Genomic DNA, 21824 nt, shown 5'->3' on the forward strand with positions numbered 1-21824 from the left:
TTTGTCACCTACAATTTTTGCCCTCTCTGTACTGTGCTATATTTTTGAATGTGCTTAGCAATGTCATCTAAGGATTTTGTATTCTGTGAAACTGCTATTTTTGCCTGCTACTAACACTTTGTTACCTTTAATTTTGTCTTCTCTCCCTTTATTCACCCAGCACTCCACTCTGCTAGCCCTGAACTAGTGACTGAGAATCTGTCCTGCCTGAAAGCCAAGATACATACCTTTTACTGAACCAATTGGACTCCACCCGTACCATAAGATAGAGCAAATCCTCTCCCTAAGACTCTAACTCTAAAGAACCTAGAAAGTATGTGTTACAATGACTGTAGTGTTACTACATTTTACCTATTTAATGCCTTGTAATGGAGGTCTGCTCCCTAGCCAGGTCAGCCAGTACACTCACTCTATTCTACCCCCTCCTCCCACACCTCATCACTTTACCTACAAGTTAACTAAGCTGCTTAGTTTTGTTCCCCTCCTCTATTCCTTGACTTTAAAGCACACTAGGAAAGCTTATTTATTTTTGTTTCTATTCTCCTTTTCTAAGGACTCGCCCCACATATCTATCCCACTGCTCTGATCCACATATTATCTAACAGCTGGCTTGAACTTTTCTCTGTTCTCCCAGTACTGCTCACTCCTCTATTCTTACAACTACACACTCTCCTCTGGTCACATCTTTACCTTACCTCAATAGTCAGCATTTCACTGATTGTTCCTGGGGTTCTTCTCCTTCACTGGCTCTATCCCACTCCGTTCGCCCTGCGGGCTCACTCCGCTCCCCTACCTGCCCCCTATTCCCACCCGCCCCCACTGCTTCTACATTTATTCATCTAAACCACTCCCCTTCAATTAATACCAATCATAGGAGCCCACACCTTAAGTTCCAGAAACTCCACACCTAATACTCACCTACACTATCCAACTTATTCATCTTAACATTCCACTACTCTCTACACTGACACAATGTCACTATTATCTACCTATCCTCAATGGAAACTCCTACTTCCATACTTCATCACACCTCTTCTTATTATACTTTATCTACTTACTTTCTATGAACACCTCCAGTACATAAACCTTTTCCACCCCACAAAGCAAACCTACTCAACTCCCATATCTTACACTCATTCTCATTCAAACACACCTAGTACAATAACCTACCTATCGGCAAAATATCACAGACTAAATCACATTAAATACTATCGGCCTCAAGCCAAGAAATCTCTGTTCCTTACATGTAAACACCTACAACTCACACTTAACTACCAACTCCAATCAATAATAGATGGCGATATCCAACCTAATCCCGGTCCAAGCTCTACACTTCCTACAGTTACCCATATAGCAACCCCTACTACCACCCAATCCCTTATTAGACCTCCCAACTCACTATTAATAGCCCATCTTAATATAAGAAGCATAAATAACAAAGTTGCCCAAATACATGCTCTCATAGATGTACATTCATTTGACATCCTGTGTCTTACTGAAACTTGGCTCAAACCATCTATACAAGACAATGAATTTACTCCACCAGGATATAGCACATTAAGACTAGATAGATTAGCTAAAAAGGGAGGTGGAATAGCAATACTTTACAAGTCTGGACTACAAGTTACCTCAATTGACTCTAAGCCCCCTCCAACTAGTAATGAGGAAATACTTATCTCCAAACTCCAACTCAATAACCATAAATCTATTTATATTATTGCCGTCTATCTTCCCCCAGGGAATAACTCAAACAACCTAGAAAATATCCTGAATTGGCTATCAACCAACAATCCCCAAGAGACAATAGTACTCGGAGACTTTAGTATAAATTGGAATAGCTGTACCTCAGAACAACCCTCTACCCATCTTAATTTACATGGCTTTACTCAAACTATAACCTCCCCCACAAGGACCAATAAACAGAACAACACTGAAAGCACCCTAGACTGGATACTAATAAATAGACATCACCTAAGCTATAAAGTAGGAACTCTCCCTGAGGATATAAGCGACCATGCTCTAACCTTCATAATCAGAGACAAGACTGATATCCAAAATCCAATTACCTATAGAGCAATGAGGAATAAAAACAAATTTAACCCTGATATTTTCCAAAATGAACTTAGAGCATGCAACTGGGCACCCCTTAAAAGTCTACCCCTAGAGGAAGCAGTAATCTACTTTAACAGTAAATTTCTAAACATTCTCGACCTCCACGCTCCAATAAGGACCATTAAAATTAGAAACAAACCGGCCCCCTGGCTCTCAAAAGATACAAAACAAAAAATGCTACTTAGAAATAAAATCTGGACCTTATGGCGTACTATCAAAAACCATGAAGATCACATCAAGTTCAGACAGTTAAGAAATGACACAAAAAAATCAATACTGTTAGATAAAAGAAAGTACTACATACAACTCCAAAATACCCAGCAAAGTAAACCCCAAAAATTTTGGGCAGGTATAAATACTCTCTTACACCCAGGTCGTACTGTCACCCCCCCACCTGTAGGTGCAGACCAGGACAATCCAAAGGAAGTAGCAAGAACCTTTAACACCTTCTTCACTGAAACCATTCAGTCTCTTGCCAACCAACTATCTCCCAATAGCTCACCTCTAACATCCCATAATACTACCTTACCTCCCCCATTTCATCTCAAACCCATCTCTACATCCCTTATCCCTACCCTTCTGCAAAAACTCAAACTTACCACCATTGCTGCCGATCTCCTTCCTGCTGAATATCTACAGAAAGCAGCAGATGCAATAGCCTACCCAGTTTCCATTCTGATTAACAGAACAATCTCTGAAGGTGCAATTCCTATCACATGGAAGATTGCACATATTATCCCCCTTCATAAGGGTGGAAACTCTAGGGATCTATCCAATTACAGACCTATTGCCATACTTTCACCTTTGGCCAAAATCATGGAGAAATGCATTCATATGCAACTGTTAAAACACCTTATAGACAACAACTTGCTAGCTAGCTGCCAACACGGTTTCAGGCCATTTCACAGTACTACTACTGCCCTTTTATCCTTCTCCAACTGTATAAATAAAAATCGCAATAACAACACTCTATCCTCAGCCCTCTTTATTGATCTCTCCAAAGCCTTCGACATGGTTAACCACAAACTTCTCATCAACACACTGAAAAACCTGTCCCTTGATACTCTTTCTATACAATGGTTTGAATCCTACTTAAGCAATAGGCAACAAGCAGTCATGTGGGGGAACAACCTATCTCCCCATCTTCCCATCTCACTAGGTGTCCCCCAAGGTTCTATACTTGGACCACTTCTATTCTCTGTCTTCATCAATGACCTGTACACTGTTATTCCTCAGGCCTCCTTAATACAATATGCTGATGACTCCACATTAATCTGCACAGCCCCAAATCCAGCAGACCTGCAAGCTCTTGCCCAAAAAGTGTTTAACACAGTTGAGGATTGGCTACAACATCAATGTCTTATCCTAAATCCTAAAAAAACCAAACTTCTACTTTTTACTCCCACCCATAGACACACACCTCTAAACTTTACTGTCACTTCTAACAACGGAACTATTATATCCCCTGACTCAAAACTCCTAGGGGTACTAATTGACAATAACCTTAACTTTGAAGCCCACATAAACAATACCATAAAAACAGTTAACAAAAAACTAGGCTCACTATATAGAATCAAATCCTTTCTTACCCCACTAGCTAGATCTACTATTGCCCAGACCCACTTAATCTCTACCCTCCTCTATGCCTCCCCTATTTATACTAACCTCTCAAAAACCAATATGAACAAACTAGTAGTCTCCTACAACAATACTGCAAGATTTGCAACTGGCTCTACATTTAGGACCCACCACTGTATTAATTATAAAAATCTTGGTTGGCTAGAGTTACCTAACCTACTTCTACTTAATCAATTAATATTTGCCTATAAAATCCTGTATCAGCCTAGTAACACACCAATTCTTACCAACCTTATCATCCCCTACAGTAACCTTAATACCCTGCGCCAGCTACTAAAATGCTAGTACTAACACACAAAGCCAACAACAAGGCAGGGGACTCTCTATTCTCTAACACCGTTGGTAAATCCTGGAACTCTCTTCCCAGTGACCTAACCTCACTACCATCACTTACACAATTCAAAATCAGGCTTAAATCCTACCTTAAAACACATTGGCTATGCACCTGTCTTAACCCAGACTAACAACTCTTGTCTTCTCACTAAATTTCTAAATCTTAATGTCTGCATAATCTACCTGCATACTGGATTCCAGAAGCTTAACTTGTCTTTCAACTAATTTGGACTATCTCTTATATCTTAATATCTCTCTTTGTCACTCTAGTATCTTATGTTAACACACCTCTTTCTAGTGTGTTCCTGTACTGTACATTTTTACTTATTTTTTACCCAACTACTTATTTCAATATGTTCTTTTTTGCATAAAATAGCTTAATTGTATATAGTACTTCTATTTGTTAAACTGTGAATTTATTTACTGTTTTTATTTGATTAACGTCATACATTGTTTTGTACTCTCGAGGAGCTTTTCTCCCCGGGCCTCTGCTGAAAATGGATATGTATCCAGCTAGACTAGCCCGGTCAACAAATGTAAAATAAAAATAAAAAATAAAATAAAGGACAGCTAGATGGATAGAAAAATAGACAGACAGATAGATATTCTTGGAATGCACCCTGGGGGGAGAGGTGAAACCAAAGCAGACAGAGCAGAACTGATAACTGTGAAACAACAAAAGGACAGAAACCTCCATGATTCCTTGCAAACGTTACTGTAAAGACAGTTATCTTGGGAAGTTGCAAAGCACAGTCTCTTTCGACAGACATGCCAAGAAAAAATGTAAAGTAATCATACAAAAGGTTTTCTTAGGGAAAAAGATATTTAGTCAGCTTAGATCCAGACTAGGAACGAGGTCTTAATTTTCTTGGAAACTTGAAAAAAAAGCTGGAATAATGCTTAAGCCTTTCTTGTCTGGTGGGATCTCTTGGATATTTTTGTTTTCTCATGGAGAACTTATGTGATATTAGTTTGCCAGCATAACAATTCATCACAGTGAGAAATGCGAAAGGATGAGAAATTCTTTGATTTTAATCTCCATTACCAACCCATCAGTAGAAAATATTATCCAATGTTAGGCCTGTTTGAAGAACCTTTTCCCAACTCGTTTCTGTGGGAAACAGCTTGGTAAGGGTTAGAGAAGTGCTGTTGACAAGCCTTGGGATAACAGTGACCTCTTGGAGAACACCATGGGCTCCATATCTAGGGTTATGACCTTCTTGGGCTCAGGACTAAGGAAAAATAAAAGTTATGGACTTGTCATAACAACCCATCTGAAATGTATGACTTAATCAGCCTGTAACTAACAAATTTTCACATTACTTGGCCCCTCCCCTTTACCCAAAATGCTGTGGAGCTAAGTATCCCTTTACAAATCATGGAAACTCATTTGAAGCAGAAACCTTTTATCATAACTACAGTTAACCAAATAAACAAAGGAATACCTAAATAAAAGTTGGTCAGTTCAGTCAGGGTCAGGTTGGGAAGGAAGAAGGGAAAGAATAGTAATTAGGGTGAACTGCCAATCCACATCTATCATTATGATTAAGTGTACAACTTCTGCATTTGGGACTGGAGTTCCATTCTCGTTAGCCTGGGCTTTGGCCTTGCATCTGAACTCTTGGGGAGATCCTCATTAAGTAATGCCCCAGATAATGGTAGCACCAAAGGAAGACCTAGATCTAGAGATCACTCCCAGCTTACAGTGTCTTGCAAAAGTATTCAGTGATGCCCAATCAGCCACTGCACAAACAACATCAAAAGATGTGCCCATAAAGAAAGCTTGAGGCAGCCATGGCCCTAACAGAGTAGGTCCTAGGTTCAGTCATTAAAGATTTAGGTTTCTGAAACAAAATTTAATGAGACGGCTGTTCTTCAAAACTTCAGATCACAAGTTCTTTTTTGGAATATGAAGCAAGTAATTGAGAATCCTTTTGGTTTGATTTGATTTTGTCCACATGAAATCCAAGTTACCTGTGGACATCCATGCAATGCAACAGACATTCTTTACCACAAATGTTGGCACACCAAAAGCCTAATTTAAATCCATCTCTGCTGTAATTTTGGGCATAAAAGGATTTGTTGTCATGGGCACTGTCTTTGTGGAAAACTAGGCAAGGGTGGGTAGACAGATGAGGTCAGAGTCTCAGAAATTTTACAGACAGGAGTGACCAGCACCACCCACCTGAGAAACATTTGTAATCAGCAGTAACAGTGGGTTCAAATAGTGGCTGTGTTAGGTATTCCAAGACAGAGTATAAGCCCAAGGATGAGCAGGATCCTTGACTTGTGGCCACAAAGAAGGAGACACCCCTGAAAATTTTGCACACTTTTAAAGTCAACAATACGGATTTAGCAACCTGTCAAAACATGAAAATAGCTAATAAAATATTCTTCAAATGAAACCGTTCAAACCTGAATCAGAATTCTAGGACAAGTTCACTAAAATACACTGAACCTGAACAGTGCAACAATGTAAACCACAAGACGTGGCCCAAATGGGAGAAAATTGTGTCACTATCACCGGTTTTCTTAGGGCTGGATCTCCTTAAAAGAAGAAAAAAGGATATGGATCTCCATTTCTGGGTACCAAGGTTCTATGTCGATCACTGGAAAAGTACAGTTGTGCAGGTCCTACTTACAAGTAACAGTAGATATTCAAATAACACAATGCCTTACAGGCACATGGGTAGTAGTGCCCTGTTACCCTCCCTCTTGCAATTTACCAAAGCTCAGAGTCCCTCTCACTGGCCAAATGTGGGTGTGATGGATCAATCACCCGCTAGGATATGGACGGTCTTTCAGACTCACAGGACAGGACAGGATCCATTCAATTTTCTAGGGTCCAGAAGGAAGAGAAGATGAAATGCAAGCTTGTGACCATCTACTGTTCCAAACCAAAACCACATACACAAAGTACAGTTGTGTAAAATTTTACCATAATAGTAGATGTCCTTCTCTTCATTGTTTCAGTCTCTTAATATAAGGGCTCCCCTGCCAAGGGTGGACTGACATCCAGCCATTACACCAAGGCCTTTAGGTTGTTAAGAATACACTACATGTCTCATGTATGCTCCCCACACTAGGCGTAGGGCATAAAGGTGACATCCAGACATATCATCCTCAGAACAGGGAGCCCCAGGAGGAACACCAGCCCTAGGATACTAGAGGGTAACATACATATCCAGAGAGACCAAAGACCGGGGGAGGAGGGAGGAAGTGAATACTGCAACAGTGAAGAGAAGGGCATCTACTGTTATTGTAAAATTTTACACAACTGTACTATGTCTTTCCATTTCACTGTTGCAGTATTTGTAACATGAGGGAGAGTACAAAAGTTCAGGAAAGAGGAAGGACCAACAGAGCCTTCCAGAAACCCATGAAGAATGGCCCTAGCAAAATCAGCAATAGCCCTGAATTTGACATCCTACTTGTTAAAGTATGCACAGATGTCCAGGTAGCCGTCTCAAGGACAGAATTAGTATTCAAACCCTTGAAAAAGGCACCAGAAGACGCCCCAACCCTAGTACAGTGAGCCTTAAATGGGTATATATCAGTTTAGCAAAACTTACTTTGTTGAATGCCTATTCATCAACCCCTTTTCACGTTAAATCAGCTAAACATTTTCCCAGGGAAAGAAGGTAAGTGGCCATTGTTACACATTTGTCCTTTCCCCCAATGCAGTGTGATCTTGGAGTTGGTATATATAATTGGGAGGGGGGGTGCAGCCCCCCCCCCCATTATTGTGTTTAGAATTATGTAATTTTTCTTATGATTACCCTGATGGCCAAGTAGCTTTTTTCCCTGGGAAAGTTGTTTCGCTGATTTAACAGTTCAATGAAAAGGGGTCGATGAACAGGCATTCGATAAAGTAAGTTTTCACTAAACTGATAGACCAGCCTTAATCATAGAAGGAAGGCTCTTACCATAAGAGTAACAAAAGGAAATGGCTTTAGAAATCAAAGAGGAAATAGTCTGTTTTTAAACAGCCAAACCTAATAATCTAATATGAAAAGGAACAAAAAGCTGATCAGATTTTTGAAAATCTTTAGCTTTGTCCAAATAAAATCTGAGTTGTCTATGCACGTCCAAAGTGTGCAACACCTTCTCACTAGCAGATTGCGGAAGAAGGGAAAAAGTGGACAAATTAATAGACTCATTCACCACCTTAGGCATAAAAGAAGAATTAGTATGAAGGAACACACTGTCCTTATAAAAAGCTAAAAAAAGGAGGAATAGCCTCAAGGGCTTGAAGCTCAGACACCTGTCTAGCAGAAGTAAGGGCTAACAAAAGAACAATGCTGTAAGGAAGCTGAAGCTGGAGGTTCAAAAGGAGCCAGTGTCAATTTCTCCAAAACCAAATTAAGATCCCAGGAAGGAGGGACAGCCTTCCTTGGAGGTTGGATTTGAAGGATCCCTTTAAGAACTTGTTTGGCCTCGAACCTAGAGGCCAAAGGAGGAGCTAAAGGCAGACGAGCAGAAATAGCTCAGAGGTGGGTTTTAATAGAAGAATATGCCAACTCAGCATTGAGCAATTCATACAAATAAGGACAGAACCAAAAGAACATCCACAGCAAGTGGGTCCAGGTTATGAGAAAGACACCAAACAGATGCCTCTTCCATTTTGATAAGTAGGATTGCCTAGTAGTGGATTTTGTGGCCACCTGCAGAACCCAAAGCATGTTCTCAGGAAATAAAGGTGCCTATCATCCACAGTGTCAGATAAGAGTGGACAGGTGGGGATGGATGAGATAACCCTCGTCTTGTGTAAGAAGATCCACCCTGTGAGGTAACTTGTGATGATTGCCCTTGGCTAAAAGCAGAAGACGACTAAACCAATGCTGTCTGGGCCAAAAGGGAGTCACCAGCAAGATTTTGGGAACATCTTGTTTTATCTTGCACAGGACGTTTGGAATGAGAGGAAGGGGAGGGAAGGCATAAAACATCCTCTTCCATGAAAAAGATATGGAGTCTACCTTCAGGCCAGAGGACATGGACCCATAACCCACTGGTGGATAATGTACAGAAACACATCCTTGTGAAGCATCCACTTGTGAGATTGTGTTATGGACCTGCTCAGGGAGTCTGCCACAAAATTTTGACTGGAAGGAAATTATACAGCCTGAAGTGTCACTTGGTACTGAACAGCTAGCTCCCAAACCTGAATGCCAACCTGCAAAGAAGATAGGACTGTGTATCCTCCTTGTTTGTTGATGTACCACATCACTGTGGTGTTGTCTGTAAAGATCTTTAGGGGCCTTAGAGACAGAGGATGGAAAGCAATTAGAGCCAACAGAATAGTGCTCATCTCCTTTATACTGATGTGCTCCTTCTGTTGCTGAGGACGCCATCAGCCTTGCACCTTTAGTTTTCCAAAGGAAGCCCCCAACCTCCATCTGAGGAGTTGGTGAACAGCTTCTGAGATGGAAGAGGGGATTGAAAGGGGAACCCTGGGTTCAAAGTCAGCTGGTGAATCCACCACTGAAATTCCAACTTCCAACGTGAGACACAGAAGAGAAGGAATTGGAAACTCTAGATGATGAGAATGCTGAAGCCAAACTGACTTTAGATGCCACTGAAGCTCTCTCATGTGCAATTTGGTGAAGGGAAGCATAGGGATGGAGAATGCCATGAATCCCAGAGCCCTCAGAAATTCCCTGGTTGTAATTAAGGCCAGAGGAAGAAGGGACTGAAAAAAAGGAGATCAGAATCAAACCCTTGGGAAGAGGCAGGGATGCTAGTATAGGAACAGTTTTGATCCTGCATCTCAGGAAAAACATGGTCCTGCGACAGGGACAGGAAGAACCTTTGAACATTTACCGTGAACCCCAGGCTTTGCAACAAAGCGAAGGCAAGCTGAAGGTGCTGTAAAAGAATCTCTACAGAGGAGGCTTGAAAAGCAGGTTGTCTGAATGAGGAAAGGAATGAAAGCCCTTGAGCCTGCAAAAAGCAATCACATGAGCTAGGCATTTGGTTAATACCCTTGGGGCAGCAGAGAGGCCAAAGGGCAAAGCAGAGAACTGAAAATGCCAAGAAGCAGAGAAACGTAAATACTTCCTCAAAAGGGGATGAACAGGGATATGGAGGTAAGCATCCTTGAGATCCACAGAAATCATAAAAGCCTGAGGAAGCAGCAGAGGGAACAAAGTCTGAAGGGATAACGTTCAAAAGAAAGGAACGTTCAGAAAGGTATTCAGGTGAGAAAGATCTAGAATGGGTCTCCAAGTACCCTCTTTCCTGGGGACCAAAAACATTTTGGAATAAAACCCCATCCCCCTTTGAGCAGCTGGAACCTCTTGAATAGTTCCCGGAGTCAAAAGATCTTAAAGCACCTCTGGAAAAAGTCCAACTAGTCATGATGTGGCTGAGGAATGCCCATGAAAGGAAGGAGAGGTTTCCAAACCATGAAATACCCTTGGTGAATGATGGAAAGAACCCAGGAATCCTGGGTTATGCTTAATTAAACTGGAAGAGACCGAGAAAGGCAATATGAAAGAGGAATGTGACTGGGCAGAACTGGGTAGTCAGACAGCACCTGGTTTACCATGTAAGACAGGCTTCTGAGTAGGACAGGTCTGGGTAGACTTAGCCGGGGAAGCACCATAACCACCCTTCTTGATTTTGGAGGATGACAAGACTGCTGTCTAACAAAAAAATGGTTTATTGGGATAGTTTCTCCGAAACTTTGGCAAAGGCGAAAAAAAATATGATTCAGGTCCTGTAATACTTTGCCTTTTTCCTGCAGGGACTTGAATAAATCAGCAGCAGCACACAAAACTTTGTTGCCCAGAGGAGCATCCATCTACTTAGCCTTAATATCAAGCAGAGGTTGAAGCTACAGCCAGGACTACCCTCCTTAATACAGAACCAAAAGCAACAGCCCTAAAAGAAGCATCTACTGCATCATAACTACATTTAATGGAGTGGTGAGGTACTTGCAAAGAAGTCCCTAACAAGGACAAGGCAGAAATCTTATCCTCAGAATCGGGAAGGTCAGAAATAACCTGGCAAGCCTGAAAAAGAAAAGCCAAAATGTACCTGGTCATACGAGTCTGATAATTAACAGCACAAAAGGCTAGGGCAGCTGAAGTATAAACCTTTTTACCCAGCCTTTCCATAGTCCTGCTGTCCTTATCAGAAGAGCGAAGCTTAGTAGACGGCAGTAATTTAGATGGCTTGTTGGATCCCAACAAGACCACCGAAGGGTCAGCAGAAAGGCAAAAAGGAATTTGCTCTCATCGGGCACTTTATAAAATCAATCAGGTTTTTTAGGAGTGTGTGTGTGTGTGTGTGTGTGTGTGTGTGTGTGTGTGTGTGTGTGTGTGTGTGTGTGTCTCTATGTGGGGCTGTGATTCAGGGCTCTGAGACGCAAAAGAAAAGGCAGCCGAGAGACACCATTTGAACGTGCTCATAATACCTTCTCTGAACTTCAGAAACTTGGGCACAATCCCATTTAAAGAATTCCTTCATCCTGGAAATAGTATCCCAAAAGGATATCTCCTCAAAAAGGAGACACAGGACTAGCAGACTCTTCCTCAGAGCCATAATCCAAAACGGAAGCAATCTGAGTAGAAGAGGCCAGGGATTCCTCATCAGAATACTCTTCTTCCTCAGAAGAATCCTGTTCCTTATTTCTCTTGAGGGGGAAGATGACCAAGGGGAAGCCAAGACAGAGACCTCCTGAGGAGGCTTCAATGCCATGAGGGCACTGCCATTCACTTTGAAGGTCCTTAGAAGCAGTAGAGAGATGTTTTATCTTTTTCTTTTTTTAAAGGGATGTTCGCCTTATGAAATGTAGACGGCTCCAGCGTCAGCCTACCCTCAATTATAGTAGCTGGGAATTCTTCCATCACCATTATCTCAAGAACTCCCTAGGCCCTTCCATGATAATCAGCCACAGTTCCCATCGAATGTCCGAAGTGGAGGTCTGCAAGGCCTCAGAGGACATGCAAGAAGCCGGATCCATGCTGGTCTCTGAACCGATCACAGCACACGAATTCAGGACAAGAACCAGACGATCCTCCGGGCTTTCACCAGCCTCAAGAGAGACATCTGGTGGAGGCAGCACAGCAAAAGAATCTGACCTGACTTTATTGGCCTTCTTTGAAGACAGCTGACCCTCAGACCGGGAAGTACCCTCCATAGCATCTTTTGTTAAAAGCTTTAGACACTGGCTTTCAAGACAGAAGGTTAGGGATGAAAGACAAGTATGTAAGGACGACTGACAAATATTACAGGACATATGGTTGTGAGAAACACCTAAACAAAACAAGCACTACCCATGACTACCTTTATAGGGAACCTGTCTCCTACACTGGCATTTACACTTTCTGGATGATATGAAACCCCACAACACCACAAATGCACAAAAAAAAAGATAAGCATAAAACCCAATGGGGCACTTATCTGAAAATGGCTAAGTAAACCAGCAAACTAATTCAGTGATCAGACCGACAATCAAACATGGCATTTGGACTGGCAATAGAGAAAAGTTTTGAGGAAGACAAGTCCAGACATCACCTTTATGCCCAACACTTAGTGCGGAAAACATACATGTGACATACAGCGTATCCTTAAAAACCTAAACGCTTTGGTATGCTGGCCAGATGTCGGCCTGCTCTTGGCAGGAAATCTCTCATGTTAAGAATACTTAAACAGTGAAATGGAAGGACATCAAAAGATGCCGCTGATCAAAACTCAATGGCAACTCCAGTATGTTTATCCAAAAAGGAGGATGGTGGTTGGGTACTGCCAGTAACGCAGTTTTTTCTATGAATATCTACTGTTACAGGAAAATTGTACTTGCACCACTGTACTATGTTCAACAAACACACTGCCTTACTGGTACACCGGTAGATTCTCAAAGCTTACCCAACCAAGGAGGATGACAGATAAGGGTTCAGGAACCTCTGGACAACATTGCTGGTGAAGTATGCCCTGGATTAAGAAAAGACATCCAGCTTGTAGTACTTCTAAAGGGTGTGGACAGAGGACCAAGTTTCTGCCTCTAGAATACTTTGAGTACACTCCTTTCCAATACTCTGCTTAAGAGGAAAAAGCCCTGGTGGAAATGTGCCTTTACCTTGCCTGGATACACCTTGCCATAGTGGATTAACAGAAAACAATTCCAAAGGACAACCAATGTACAGTAATTTGCTTACAGAGAGGTTCTAACCTTTCTTTGCCCATGTGCAGGAAATAAAAATCCTTTCAGCCTTCCTAAAGCATTTCATTCAGTCAAGGTAGTACCCGAGCTGCCAATGCACATCCAGTATCCTCTCTACCTTATTTTTAGGTTCTGGGAAGAATACAGGGAGGTAAATGTACTGACTGGGGGTAAGTTCTGTGACCACTTTAGGCATGAAACAGGGATTATGGTGCAACACAACTCTATCAATGTGGAAAACCAGGTAAGGTTGTCCCACCATGAGAGCTTGCAGCTCATGATTCACCTTGCAGACTTCAGAACAACAAGCAACACAGTTCTCTACATGAAGATGTTCAGATCAGCCTCAAAAGGTGGTAAGGTCCATCTCTGCTAAACATAGTTGTGATCTCATGAAGGAGGAATTTGCTTGTGATGGGGGCTTCATGTGCAGTAGTCTTTTCATGGACTGTTTTACCAAAAGAGAAGGAAAAAGGGGGGGGGGGATCAACTGGCAGCAGAGATGCTTGCTAAATGCACCTTAAATGGATGCATACAATAATTTATCCTGAAGTAGCTCACACAAATATTTCAAGACCAAATTGATATTAATCTCAAGAGGCACTCTTGTTCCCATTTAACACCATTTAGAAAAGCTCATCCATTTATTATTTATTTATTTTATTGACATTTGTTAACCAGGTTAGTCCAACTGGGCTTGGGACCCATTTTCAGTGGAGACCCGAGGAGAAAAGCTCCAAGAAATGCAGCAGTTTACAATAGAGGTTATACAATCACTAAGTAGGTCTTTTACAAGCACAGTTTACACAAATAGATGATAATACTTAAAAAAAAAAAAAAAAAAAAAAAAAAAATAGAAAAAAGTTGTACAGTGCTGAATATGAACAAATTGGTTTCACAATATATATGTTAAACAAATCAAAGAAGAAAATTAAAGGCAGTATACCTGTATTATATTACAGGGTAGCAGTGTAGTTTCATATTTACATATTAACATTAATGGTTTGTTTTGTCAGTGCAGGTATCAGAGATTTGGGGATAAAAAAGGCTTGATTTGGTCAAAAACAGGTTAAGAAAAAAAAGGGTGGAATGACATAGGTTATGGGGAAAGTTATCAAGTTGGGGCTTGGCAAGGACAGATTTTAGATTTTAGTAGATGAGCCTTGAGTTTTTCTTTAAAGTGGGATGGGTGAATGATGGAACAGATGTCCCTGGGAAGTTTGTTCCAGGTTTAGGCAATGGAGGATTTGTACAGGTATTTGATAGTTTTTTTGGGTTGGTGGGTTTTTAGCAGTAGTTGGTTAGAGGTACGAAGAGTACGGGGAGGAGAATAGATTGAGATGAGAGAAGAGAGGGTAGGGCAGAAGGAAGGTTTGTAGAGAAGAGAGCATACCATTTGAAGTTGAGATAGCTGCAATAAGTGGGGAAATTCAAGCCAGTGTAGGGAGTTAAGGGATAGGCAGTGGTGTGCATTATATGGTGAGTTTGTAACAAATCTCGATATCTTATGGTATGTTTGTTGAAGTTTAAGGTAGTAGTTTGGATATGGGTAAATATAGGGGCAGCATAAAGAAGGGAGAGAAGGAGAAAAGCTTGGGCAAGGGATAGTCTAGCATTGGATGTTAGGTATCTTTCGTTACGATATAGAAGACCTAGTTTCTGGTGAGTCTTTTTTATACTGTGAAGCAAGTGTGTATTAAACTTGAGTTCATCATCGATAATGACTCCTAAAAGTTTAGTTTGGGTTTCAGGTTTGATAGTAGTGTTATTTGAAGAAGTGATAGTAAAGGTGGATTTGTGGTACGAGAGAGAGTGGGGAAGAAAAAGTAATAGTTTGGTATTTTTGGGGTTGAGGATCAGTAGGCTATTGGTTAGCCACTGTTCAGTAGAAAGGAAGGTCTGTTGGGTAAGAGTATGAAGTTCAGATATGCTGTCAGAGATACATATGAGGGTAGAATCGTCAGCATATTGGATGAGGGAAGATTGTTTACAAGATGTGTGGAGGTCATTAGTGAAAATGTTAAAGAGGAGGGGTCCCAAGATGGAGCCCTGGGGAACTCCTGTTGGAACAGGTATAAAAGGAGAAGTGGAAGAGAGCCATCTTACTGATAGTTTCCTGTGAGTTAAGTAGCTAGAGAACCAGGTAAGGATGGAGGTAAATAGGTTACGATTATCAAGTTTGGATAGCAGTAGGGGATGTGAGACTGTATCAAAGGCTTTTGAGAGGTCAAGGAAGAGACAGGATAGAAGTTCATTTTTGTCCAGGGCATCAGCAATGGTATGGGTAAAGGATAGTAGGGCAGTAGTTGTGCTGTGATGAGGACGTAAGCCATGTTGGGTGGGGGTGAGGAGATTATGTTGGAGCAGGTAGCTGAGTAGTTGGGAGTGGACACATTTTTCAAGAATCTTAGAGAGGGGGGATAGGATGGCTATGGGTCGGTAATTAGAAGGGTCAGTAGAATTGCCACCTTTGTGCAGAGGAATGGTGAAAAAGGATTTCCAGAGAGTGGGGACAGTGGATTCTTGTATTGATCTGTTAATTAATATGGACACTGTGTAGGCTATGGTGTCTGCAGCTAGTTTGAGGAAGGTAGGTGGTAGATTAGTGAAGGAGGAACAGGGTTTGAGTTTATAAAGAAGAGATCTTATATAGGAGGTGGAGACAGGATGTAGTGAGAATGGAGGATAGCCTGAGTGGGGTAGACAGGGGAGTAGTCTTACAGTTTGATGGGATAAGTGACTGAATAGTATTGATAAAGTGATTGTTAAGAAGGGTAGCTGTGTCTAGAGGGTTTGTGTTGGGGAAGGGGCTGGGTGTTGATGGATGGCCTGGTGCCAGGATTCTGTTTATTGTAGTCCAGAATTTCTGAGGGTTTGATTTGTAAGTAAGTTGGCCAGAGTTGTAGAAGGACTTTTTATCTGCATTGGCTTGTTTCTTAGTAAGGTTTCTGAGGTGCTTGTAGTGGTGAAGGTGGGATAATTCTTTGGTTTTGGTCCAGGCTTTCCAGGCTTTATCTCTGTTGAGCATGAGGGACTTAATTGGTTTGGAGAGCCTTGGGGTGTGACTGGGTTTTATTCGAATTCTTCTAGAAGGAGCAAGGGAGTTAAGGGTATTCAGGAAGATGTTATTAAAGCTACTGACTGCCTCATCTAGTGAGATATTTTTTTAGGAAGGACCAGTCAATGGAAGATAGATTTGAGTTAAATTGTGTTAGATTAAAATTGGTGAGTGTACGGCAGTCCCAATATAGATGATGTTTGGAGGGTTGAGTGTTGAATCCGAGGACAGAGGTGGGAAGGTGATCACTAAGTTGGTCTGGGAGAGTAATAGGGTTGTGGTAATGGTGGGGGCAGTTGGCAAGTATCCAGTCCATTATGCAGCTAGAAAATGTATTTCTATGGAGTCGGGTGGGGGATGATAGGAGTTGATGGAAGCCGTGTAAGTTAATACTATTTTGGGGAGAGTCAGTTTTCAGTATGGACCAGTCTAAGTTGACATCTCCCAAGATGAGGGTTTCATAAGTTGTTATGGGAAAACCAGGACAGTATGTTATCAAGAGTGTTTAGATTGTTTCCATGAGGGATATAGATGGAAGCAATATGTGGTTTAAGCCAGGTTTCAGATAGTGTGAGGATGTGAGGGGTTCTATGGGTTATCCAGGCATGGAAGTCAGTAATTTTGTTAGCTAGGCTTTGAATATTTAGAGAGTATATGGCAAGGTGTTTGGAGGGGGATGATCCAGTTGCACTGGGCAGGGAAGGTTGAGATTTGTTTGATGAAGGAGGGGGGTTTGAGGATGAGCGGTGTGGGTGGCTGGGAGGGGGGGTTGGGCCAGGGTTGGGGTGCATATCTCCTGTTAACAGTGTGCTAGTAGTGGGTAGTGAGAGTCGAGGGAAGTGTGAATGTAGTTTGCAGAGTTTGTTTTTAGATTTAGAGTTACGCAGAATTGTGTGCAATTGGGGTAGTTTGTGTATACATGTGACAGGGAGGTTAAATAAAGCAGGAGAAATAAAGCAGACAGAGGATGTTATGAAGTTTGCAGAGTTGCAGGTGGTTGTGGAATGTAGTGTTAGATAAGCGTGGTGGAAGTGATAAGTGGTTTGGGTTGAGAGGAGAAATAGGAATGGGATAGAAATAATAAGATGTTTCATTTTTATATTGGGGAGGAATAATATGATAGAGTTCTTAATTACAGAAGTTTGGAGTAAGGAGTGATGTATTAAAAAGGTTGTATCAGGTTACAGGGGAAAGGCAGATAGAGTGGGTACACGGTTGTTAGAGCTAAGACAGGAAGTTAACAGCAATTGGATGGTTAGGGGGGAAGGGGAGGGACAGGATGGTATAAAGGAAATTGTAACGGGGTGGGTGGGAATGGGGGTAGGGTAGTGAAGAGAGCCCAAGCATAGTGAGGGCGAATGGAGCGGGGCAAACACCCGGGACCAGGAAGACCAAGAAAACAATCAGTAAGAGCGGTATTGCTACTGGCTGGGAAGAGGAGGATGGAGGGGATACTGGAAAGCAAAGCTTAGAGTTAGCAGAGAGAGAGAGAGAGAGAGAGAGAGAGAGAAAGGCAGGAAGGCTTTGGGAACCAAGAGAGAGCCCAAAGGTCTGAGGTTAACAGGTAGTGAAAAAGTGCAAAGAGAGAAAGTCTCTAGCAATGGAGTGTAACATCCCAAACGGTGAGGCTTTAGGGGGAGGCACAGGTAATGCAGAGGACAGAATCACAGGAAGGCAAAGGCTATATGAGGGAGTCTAGTTTGGAAATGAGAGAAAGTCAGAGGAATGTGCAAGACAAGGGGGGGGATCAAGAACAAGGAGTAAAAGGGTGAGGAGTGAGGAAGAGGAGAACAAGACAGAATATATGGAGGGTGGAGCTGCTAGCGTCTTGTCAGGAACAAATAGGTAATGCAGTTTATTCACATCAGGTTTCTTGCTAGTACAGTTACAATTAGGCAAAGTAATGGACTTTACAAATAGTTATGGTTTCCTTTGCAATAAGTCATTCATTGGAACACATACTTAAGTGGTCCTTTTGGAGCTTAATGATAGTAGCAGGGTCGATGGCCAAATAAAGGGAGGATATCCATAAGATTAGTCTTTCTTTGTAGTGGCTAGGTGAACCATAGAGAGGGTTCTGCCAAGGGCCTTACACAGTTATTAGTTGCTCACCCGAGAGTGGAGACGCTCAGCAGCAGGAAAGTGAAAGTGTAAAACATAAGATTTTCTAGTAGCAGGTTTAACACCTGCTACACATCCTCATGGAACAATTGCCTAAAAAGGAGTCAAGATTGAATTATCCAGGCTGTCAGTTGTATTTGCTCCAAATTGGGGAGCACCAGTTGCCCCGGAGACTGTGTAAGCAAATCTGTGGTAACTGCTCTTGGCCAAAACCATTAAAACAGACAAATGAAACTGCCTGCAACAATAGCTGGTCACCACAAAGATCTCTGACATTTTCTACTGAATCTTCAGAAGTACCTTGCGAGAAAAGGGTGGAACATGTACAGTGACATTCCTGTCCAAAGGAATAAGAATGCGCCTGTCCTCCAAGCAAGACTGCAAGGATGTTTGGAACAGAATTTCTCGAGCCACCTGTTCTGAAAGGAGATTAATAGATTTATTTAAGGCATTACACCTCATTTGGACTAGATCCTCAAACACCGCTGCCTTGAGCTTCCACTCGTGAAGGTCTGCCCAGGATATGCTCAGTCTGTCTGCTACAATGTTTTGATCTGATGGGATATATAATGGCTGAAGAGTTACAGAATGTAGTAAAGCCAAACCCCAAGTCTTCACTGCCAGTTGGCACAAAGAGTATGGCCTTGGACCCCAGAGTGTGTTGAGGTTATCACAGTACTGCAGTGTTGTCAGTAACCACTAGATGAAGACGTGAAAGACTTTTAAGGGGTGGAACACTGCCACTATTTCCTTGATAGTGATATGCTTCCATGTATCCTTGGCCTTCATTTGCACTCCGAAACAGCACCATAGACAAAGTCGGATAAATCAGTCAGGACAGACTCTGCTAGAATGGAAGGAAAAAGGGAAGCCCTGGACTGATAATCAACTGTGCTCTACACCACTGCAACTGCTGTCTAATGAAGGGTAGCACCAGTCACAGAGATCCAGAGAATGTAGGTGCTAGATCCTACAATTCCAAAGATGCCACTGGATATTCCACATGTGGAGACTGGCCAGTGGTATCATGAAAATCATGGTCACCATAAGTCCTAGAATTTTTAGGAATCCTCTTGCCGAGAAGTTGTTCCTCCAAGAAGAACTGTTGAAACACCATCTGGTAACACAGGATCTTGTCTTCAGGATGAAAGGCAATTATTTTGTCAGAGTATATTAAAGCACCCCAGGAAGAAGAGTCTTGAGGGTGTCAGGCACAACTTCTGAAGGTTCCAAACCCCCTAAATGGAAGGGGGAGTCTGAAACCTTCTCTAGTGATTCCAAATGCCTGAATACAGACTCTGCACAAATCAGCAAGTCATCTTAGTAAGGAAAAAGGTGAATTCCAAGAGTCTAACAGTGATTTTCTACTGGAGTAAGCAATTTGTTAAACACTCTAGGTATCATGGGTAGCCCAAAGGACAATGCATACTACTGCATGCCTGGCACAAATCTCAGATCATTTCCTAAAGCAATGAACTGAGTATAAGAGGATACAAATCCTTCAGGTCCAGGGTCACCATGAAGCAGAGGTCTAGCAGGAGAGGAAGCACTGTCTGCAAGGGAAGCATTTTGAACTTGGGGACCTTGACAAAGTTTTCAGAAAGGATAAGTCCAATCCAGCTTGCATGACACCTCTCATTTGGGAACCAGAAAGATTCTGGAGTAAAAATCATTCATTCTCTATATAGAAGGTTCCAGTTTTGTGACCCCCCCCTCTCAGTCCAGCATTTGCCAGCGTATAAGAGGGAATAATAAAAGTCTGACTTCACGGGTGAGGGGGAACCTTCCTGGGATACAGGCAGATGTTTCTTCTGCTTCTAATCTCTGCCAGTGAAGCAGAGCACGTATTCTTCAGATACTGACAGCAAGGCAATCTCTTGTTGATAGCTAACCTTCTGGTCAGGGTACCCAGGGGGGATCTGAGAATGATGAGTTCCATGCCTCAGTAAAGGCATAAGCTGTAGGAGGGGTTATCCTTTTAGGAAAATGGAACCCCTCTTGTTAGGCTTGGCAGAAATCTCACCCTACCATTCCCTTTACATAGCTCATTTTTTGTATGGCTAGGACTTCTTATAGACAGATGAAAATGGTCTCAAAATTGGAAAAAAAAATTGGGAATAAATTGACATCCCCCTTGCATTTGTTTACTGCCATCATCCCAGTGTTTACGGATCTGATAAGCTGCTGTACCAACACTTAATCAGAATCAGGTGAAACATTCAAGCTCTAGTTTCAGAATGGTTTTGTATGATTAACCAATCGCACCTTCTTATCATAACGTTGTCACTACATTTCTAGAAACAGTGTCGGCCACCTACAAGGCAATTAATCATACAGACACCCAAGAAATAATGGAAAAAAATATCTTTCCCAAAGAACTTTTGCTCAGCAGCTAACTATGCAGCAAACTCTTCTAAACTATACAAACACCTCAACATAAACTACAAATATGCTGGTTGTCAACACTTCAGAAACTACCCTGAATGCCTGCATCAGCTTCCTTCATGAGAATTCTAGCCACTTGCCAAGAATTTCTGAAGGGACTGGGTTTGGATAAGGCACAGTCTATTAGGCAGAGGATCATTCAGCAGAAAATTGTAAGTTTACTTAAAAATATCATCCAACACAGTGATCAATAGAGGAAAGGTGGCCACATCCTTAAAAAGATCATATACCCTTGCTGATGTCAGGGGCAGCTGATGAAAGCTCCTAAAATAATAGATTCCTAAGGCAAGTCAACATATGGGAAAAAGAAAATATTTGTTTGGGTTACTGAACCTGTTCATCTTCAAAGGAAACAGACTAATCAGATTCAAACTTCAGAAACCTCAGATTCCATACCCCCCTACAAATTCTGGGTCCTAGGGTGGATGAATTGGTAGTGAGTGCACACTCTTAGTCAAAACCCAGTTTTGCAACCCATAATCAATGGCCTTAATAATGGATAAAGCCATAGCCACCAACTCAGGTAAAACACAGACAGAGACTGTTGCCCTGCAACATGGTGTGGCAACAGTTTCTTCTATGCTTGTACTACACTAGTGGGAGAACCCGGTGGGAAGATGCATCAACAGTGGCAACAGATACTATACCCCTGACTTCCTCTGCACCTAAAGAGTTTAGTTCTCCTGTGCCTGAACCAGGCAAATGGTGCAGCCTCAAAGAACATGTCTGACTGACATGTCATGCACAGTTGTGGTAACACCACACAGGGGGGACCTGAAGGAAAAAGAAGGTAAGTGGTGGGATAGCCTGCCTGAAGCTAGGCTACTCAGACTCGCAAGCTATAGGCTGAATATCTCTTGATTTAATTGTATGTTTTTTTAGGTGCACATGGGGAGCCATATCAGAGTCCATCTCAGCAGACAAGAATTTAGCCAGCTCGATACCAAATAC

At 42.0% G+C, this 21824-nt stretch overlaps 1 protein-coding gene across 1 annotated transcript in view; it reads right to left on the reverse strand.

The window, feature by feature from the left end:
• RAP1GDS1 (Rap1 GTPase-GDP dissociation stimulator 1) overlaps nt 1–21824 on the reverse strand; it is a 1654780-nt gene that overhangs the window by 1413791 nt on the left and 219165 nt on the right. The gene's annotated exons all lie outside the window — the stretch shown is intronic.

Source organism: Protopterus annectens, chromosome 3.part1 (assembly GCF_019279795.1).
Source record: "Protopterus annectens isolate FY-2018-M chromosome 3.part1, PAN1.0, whole genome shotgun sequence".
In the NCBI taxonomy this organism is placed as follows: domain Eukaryota; kingdom Metazoa; phylum Chordata; order Ceratodontiformes; family Protopteridae; genus Protopterus; species Protopterus annectens.